At 33.2% G+C, this 7,522-nt stretch overlaps 1 long non-coding RNA gene across 1 annotated transcript; it reads right to left on the bottom strand.

Annotated features, from left to right (window-relative positions):
* Window positions 1-602: 602 nt before the first annotated feature.
* LOC128286881 (uncharacterized) lies at window positions 603-4,174 on the bottom strand. The gene is made up of 4 exons (XR_008277560.1): window positions 4,030-4,174; window positions 3,484-3,567; window positions 2,214-2,281; window positions 603-898 (listed from the first exon to the last, which is right to left on the bottom strand). It is a non-coding gene; the product is annotated as an uncharacterized LOC128286881 (long non-coding RNA).
* Between the last annotated feature and the right edge of the window lie 3,348 nt (window positions 4,175-7,522).

Here is a 7,522-nt window from a genome sequence, read left to right as displayed (position 1 = left end):
AATCATATCTTGAGTTTTAAAGATCGAAAATCAGTTTCGTAATTTTTCCCTGAAACTATACTCATAAGTTCATCAACATATTTTTTTCTAGAATTTTTGGTCAGGCCAATTAGTACATTTTATTAGTTAAAGTCTCCCCTAATCCAGGGTTCGACTACACTGACCTTCACACATTACGAATTGGATATCTCCCTGTACAGGACTTCAATACTGATGCCGTTTATTTCTATAGAAACTAGACTCAGAGAGAAATCTATACATATATTGAATGACTCCTAATTATCTCTGGTTAATTTATAATGAATTTCCAAAGTCGGAACAGGGGATCCAGAAACCGTTCTGGCCCTGTTTCACGAGAACTTTAATATCTCTTAACATATAACTCATATGACCGTTTCGTTTCTTCCATATGAAATTAGATTCATCAAGGTTAATTTAAATAATTTATTCACTATTTAATTCCATTCCTACAATTTTTAGTGATTTTTCAAATCCACACCACTGTTGCTGTCAGCATCTGTTTTCAAGGTAAACCTTACCTATTTCGTGGTTTCCATGGACCAACTAGAGTTTTGTCATACATAGGTCCACATATGATCATATTTAGCCATCCCAAGGGCTGATCATTGCCCAACACTTCCATTCCAGTCCATAGTCACATCATGAAACCATATATATATACATAAACACAAATGGTCTAATGCCATACTCCACTTTTACGAGCCATTTTCGCATGGCTGTACACACATACATCACAAAACGTACTTGAAAAAAAACAGCAAAGGGTAGTCCTATACATGCCATATCCAGAGTTCAACTAAAAGAGTACCAAAGGGCTTTGATAGTGTGGATGACTTCGACTTCGATGATCCCGAATCCGATAGCTAACGAGCAAAATCTATAAAACAGAGAGCCAAAGCAACGGGGTAAGCATCTTAATGCTTAGTAAGTCTCAAGTAATGAAATCAGCTTTGACTAAAGTATTACATTCACATAGCTAAATGAATCACTTTAGTAATACACATTCTCATAATCATACTTACTTCACACTTCATCAACATATACACACACAAGGTATCAACCTATCTAAGAGCCGAAAGTTCGTTAGTCGATCGAACGAACACTATTTCAAACGAATCGACTTTTCCGATGCACATGTAAACATACCTTATCGTATTGGTTTTTCGAGCGTATTAATTGAATTTATTACAGCACCAAACGCTCACCTTCAACCGAGCTTCTTGAATTTAGCCGATATAACCACAAGCACAATTGCCTTTGGGTCTTAACCCGGTTTGGTAGCTTGCACAAATGCCTTCGGTCTTAGCCAGGATATAACAACTTCATACGAATGCCTTGGTCTTAGCCGGATATAATCACTAGCATAAATGCCTTCGGGACTTAGCCCGGGTATCATTCAAATGCTCATGTACACATATATTGTAACACCCCTCGCCCGCATCCGACGCCGGGACGGGGTTCGAGGTGCTACCTGACTTTTACTAACACTTCCATACTAAACAGGGCCATGAAATCTCAAATAATTAAAAACTTTTCTTTTCACATGCAATTTGTCCCTTATGCGAGCTTACGAGGCCCAATACATGCATTCGGGGCGGTTCGGGACCCAATCGAGAACTCATGAAAAACTTAGAAAAATCTCTTGCGTTAAGGCTTCACACGCCCGGTATGCTCAGCCGTGTGGCGAAATAGTCTAATTATCAAGCCTTTTGTCACTCTCACACCACATGCATAGATACATACTTATCCAATAACATACAATCGTGGCATAAATGAGCTCTTAAACATCTACAAACATGATATGCTCAAGTTATTTTCTTATGTAAGAAATATTATAGAATTTGCCCATATCATTACCGCATACTAGACATAACTATCATTACATCACAAACCATTCATGAAGCATTATTAACTATTTACCAATCACTTAATCCTGCATTAGTTACTAGCTCATCAATGAATCTCAATTCAATCTCTAGGCATACATGTTGTAAGCCACATCACAAGAAATAATAACATAAATGCATAAGAATAATCATATGGGCCCATAACGTCATTAGCCGACATAGGCCAATTTACATGACTAATACTACCTTAATAACAAGCCAATGCCTTTGGCTAAATCATAATATTACATACTCACATTAAAACCCTATACATGCTATAGACTCGAATCACTTGAGTTTACTTACTCCGATAACGTTAACTCGATAGGGTGATAATATCTCCGACGGCCTCCAACCCGAGCTAACCTGGAACTCTAGAAAACATGGGAAAGAAGGGGTAAGCTTTAGCTTAGTAAGTTCATATGAAAACAATAAGCAACTCATTAACTTGTTTTATCAATGTTTACAACATATTTTCAAGTTCACTACAAGCTGTCTTTCGAGCAACGGTCACTAAATTATTTATATCTGAGCTACGAAACTCCGAATTAAGTTCCGTTAATTTTCCTGAAACTAGACTTATTTTATTTTTTTCCATAAAATTTACAGAATTTTTGGTTAAGCCAAATAGTACAGTTTATTAGTTAAAGTCTCCCTGTTTCAGGGTATGACCACTCTGACCCTGTACACTACAAACCGAATTTCTCCTGTACAAAATTCCAACGACCATGCCGTTTATTCCCCATAAAATAGACTCAATAAGGAATCCATTAATGTAAGTTATAACTCTTAATAATTTTTGTACAATTTTTGGTGAATTTCTAAAGTTAGAACAGGGGATCTCGAATTCATTCAGACCCTGTTTCACAAGAATTCAAATATCAAACAATATGGAATTCTTTTTCTTCCTTTGTTTCTTTCATGTGAAAATAGACTCATTAAGCTTTAATCCCATATTTTATTCTGCCTCTAACTCATTTTTCCACTATTTTTAGTGTATTTTCAAAGTTACACTACTGCAGTAACTCAAATCTGTCAAGGCTAAATTACTCATTCATGATCATTGTTCATAATATTAATACAACACCATTTTATCCATCATGGTAAGAATACATATTATGCATCATAGATCATCACATATCAAGGCATTCTCATAGGATTAGTATACATACTTGCACAACTCGTAACATAACTCGAGTGCATACTCACCAATGACTTACCTCATTGAGACCATCATTAACTCTTTCCTTGGATTGCCCGTTGAACACTTGGAATACTAATTAGATACTTGGAAAAGCCTTTGCACATAAGTGCTTCAATTGTAGCTAAAGCTACCTCATATCTCATGACATTTCAATGCTCACTCTCGAGCTAGTCATCTAGACTCATAATTCCTAGTGACATGTCACTCGTATCCTATTCTATTCCTAAGGTTCAAACGGGATTTTTTCTCGTCTATTAAGGCTTTGTCTTATCATATTTCTATTAATTACATACACATTAATATCTGTACAATTCATGTAATGATAACATTTAAATACATGTATAGCATGGTATTGTTTACATACGAACTTACCTCGATACCACAAATGTGAAAAGGATATACTCGTCCATAAATCGATTTCTTTCCGTTCTAGGTCCAAGTCTCAATTTTCATCATCTATAACATCACATTTAGCCTACCAATCAGTCACAATATTCATATGGGTCTAAAATCATATTTTTACAAATTTTCATTTTGACCCTAAACTTTTGCATATTTGCACTTTTGCCCCAATGCTCGTAAATTAATTTTTATTCAATTTCTATAAGGTTTAAGACATGCTGAACATTTTTCTCTTCTATGGCAACTCCAAATTTTCACTAATTCACACACTTATGACCAATTTGTAACTTTCACAATTTAACCCTTTTTGACATTTTTACCGAAATTCATTGAATAAAACTCATATTTAACACATCAAACATTCATTATCCACTATAAATCATCAAAGCACAACCATATCATGAATGGGTAAATTTTAAACTCTAATTTCTCTTCAATCAATTGGTAGAAATAGAAAATTTAAGCTTGGGGATCTCAAAAATACGAAAATCATTAAAAGCGGGACAAAAACCATACCTATATAAGCCATAAAAACTTGGCCGAATGGAGCTCATCCATGGCTGCTATTTTCTGTTCTTTCCCACGGTTGAAGAAGAAAGAATAAAAAAATGATAGCTTTTATCATTTGTCTTATTAGGTTATTTTAATTAATTTACAAAATTACCCTTTTTATTTCAACCAAATTTCAAAAATACCAAACAAATATCCATTCACTAACTTATTAAAGGAATAATTGTCACATAAGGACTTTCAATTTAAAACTCATAACAATTAGGCACCTCATATATAAAGAACTCAACTTTTGCACTTTTTACAATTTAGTCCTTTTGACTAAATTGAGTGCTCAAACGTCAAAATTTTCGAATAAAATTTTTACGAAATATTTTCATAAATTTATAGACTATAAAAATATAATAAAAATAATTTTTTTTTTTCGTCGGGTTTGTGGTCCCGAAACCACTGTTCCGACTAGACCCAAAATCGGGCTATTACATATATCAATAATCACGACACATCCATATTTCATTCTCGTTACTAAGGCTCAAACACAAAACATTTATCAAACCTTTCCAATTTCGGCTCAATAGCCACACACAAAGAGCATGATTTCAATTGACTTTATAACTTAGTCCCTACGCACATTCTATTGTCCGCCATAATATGACAAATCATTTCAATATAATTCAAGTAGGGTCATTATCAAGACTTACCTCGAACGTGGTCGAACGATTTCGACGGCTATTCGACTACTTTTTCCTTCCCTTTATCGGATTTAGCTCCCCTTTGCTCTTGAGCTTAATTTAACAAATAAATTGATTTAATCATTTGAGCATCGAAGAGGAATTCAAGATACTTAGCCCACATATTTTCATTAGACATTAAAGTCACATATGTATAGAAATCATGAATCAACTCAACACATTAGTTAGTACTCTCCTTAGTCAATTTTCTAAGCCAAGAATAGGCATCAATATGCTTGCCTCTAACCGAATGCATGCACACCAATTCCCTCATGTGGCGAATATGCATGTCCATGTTGAGGCCAATTATACACTTAATACCACACAAAAACAGCATACATTTTACTAACTAACGCATTCCATATTGTAACTCAATACACATCTATCATTTCCTTCATAACCAAACATCATCATAAGTAAATATATACCTTGAGATAGTATATATGTCATACCAATACATCATGTGCAAACATATATACATATATATATGCTAAAGCCGAATCTCAAGTTGATTGTAACTAAACATGAACATAAATCCAAAACACAAATCTTACTTTCCATGCAATGAGCATAAATCATACTTATGGATGTACCATGGCCGAATACATCACAACACCATAATTTTTGGTCATGATTAAACAAAGAACTTAATGTCTTACTCAAAAATACTAAAAAGAAAGTCCAAGAGCCATTAATCCACCATCACATGTATCATTAGCAAGCTTCATATTTAACATGCAATGGCATTAACACAAAATCCACCTTGGCCAAATACCATCCCCATGATATAACAAAGATTTGAACCATGGGCTAATAAGAGCATCAAGCTATCAACTAAAAACATGCATGAATCTCATGGCACAACCTCAAACATACCTTAATCTAGATACAAGTATGGCCAAACCTCCTCCTAATCCTCTTCCAAACCAAGCATGAAGCAAAACTCCTTCCTTCTTCCTTAGTATTTTCGGCCAAAAGGAGTGAAAAAGGATGAACAATTTTTTTTCTTTGCTTTTCTTCAACTCACGGCAAAGGGGAGGGGGAGAAGCCTTCACACACATTTTTTTTCATTTTTTTATTACCATACAACTTATTTTATTTATTCCAACATAAACCACTTACAAAACATGTTTCATGACATGTTTTGCCCATCCCCCTTTGTCATGGCCGGCCACTTGTTCTTAAATGGGGAAATTTGACATGTAAACCCCTCATTTTTTGCATGCATGATCAACTAGTCATCACTCATTTCCCTATCATACTTTCAAAGTTTACTACTAGGTCCTTTCTAGTGAAATTCACATTTATAACTCTAAATCAAAACATCAAAAATGTCACACATGAGTTAACACACATTATAGGCATCAAAATAAATTTTAAATTATTTTTATACCTCGGTTTTGTGGTCCCGAAACCACATTCCGACTAGGGTCGTTTTAAGGCTGTCACATATATGGAAATGATGGAGCATGAAATATTGATATAATGAAATGAATGATATATACTTATGAAGAAACGGTAAGAGAATGATATGTTTCATGACATGTACATATATGATTATCTTTAATATGTTGAAACAAGGAAATTATGTAAGTAAAAACAATTATTAAAACTCAAGTGTGACATGTCGAGAAAATAAATATATCAATATTGAATTTATTTGAAATATGTACTAGTATACTAACAATGTTGCTGTTTGATGCTTAGACAAGTGTCAAGCTGTTGATTGAATGGTAATATATTTATTTATATGATGCATTGAATTGGTAAGTATTTAATTAAATTTTTTTAAGTGATCTATAAATTCTAGTAATGCTCTGAAACCCTATTTCTATGGCGGATACGGGTTAGGGGTATTACAATATAAATATCAAATTATAAACTGAACGAGCTTACTCGGGCTGAGTTGTAATAGTGTAGAAGTTTAGAGACTCTTTCATAATTTTTCCTTTTCCACGTAAATCAATAGGTTCTTGATCTAAAATATAAAATTTCTCAACTATTAGCTTAAATTTCATATTCCAATTTATTCTACAATTTATACCCTTTTTATTTTTAAAATTACACAATTGCCCCTAACTTTTACAACTTTTGCAATTTAATCCCTTAACCCGAAAACCATCAAATTAACCATTTTCTCAAGTTAAAAATTACAACTGAGTATTCAAGGCTTCTAAAAAACCGACAAAACACCTCATATTCATGATAAATCCTTGAAATTTTGACATTTTAACAATTTAATCCTTTAATAAAAAAACAAACTAAAATCACTTCACAAAACAACCAAATACCACAATCAAAGCTTCAAACACATGATTATCATCAAAAACTTTCAAGATTCATCAACGGAAACTTTTAAAAATTTTAACAGATTCAAAAACGAAGATATGAGCTAGCTGGACCTAGTTGCAATAGTCTCAAAAACATAAAATTCATTAAAAACAGGGATAAAAAACTTATTCATGCAAAGGGATGAACTAACCGAACCTCTAACCTATGCTTTCATGGTGTTTTCGGCAAAAGATGAAGAGAAATGAAGAAAAAATGTCTTTTTCTTTCAATTTGTTTAATTAATTTGGAATTAATTTCAAAATTGCCATTAAACCAAATTTTCTTTCAATTTTTCTTTAATTTTTAACCCCATTACTACCCACTATCTACTAATAAGGTCTAATTGCCTTATTGGCCCTCCCACATTTATTATTTAAGTTATTTGATCATCTAAATGCAATAATTAACAAGTTTTGTACCTTTTATAATTTAGTCCT

The sequence above is a fragment of the Gossypium arboreum genome, chromosome 13 (genome assembly GCF_025698485.1).
Source record: "Gossypium arboreum isolate Shixiya-1 chromosome 13, ASM2569848v2, whole genome shotgun sequence".
In the NCBI taxonomy this organism is placed as follows: domain Eukaryota; kingdom Viridiplantae; phylum Streptophyta; class Magnoliopsida; order Malvales; family Malvaceae; genus Gossypium; species Gossypium arboreum.
The sequence above is the reverse complement of the archived record's forward strand: the minus strand, read 5'-3'. Positions and strand labels throughout refer to the sequence as shown.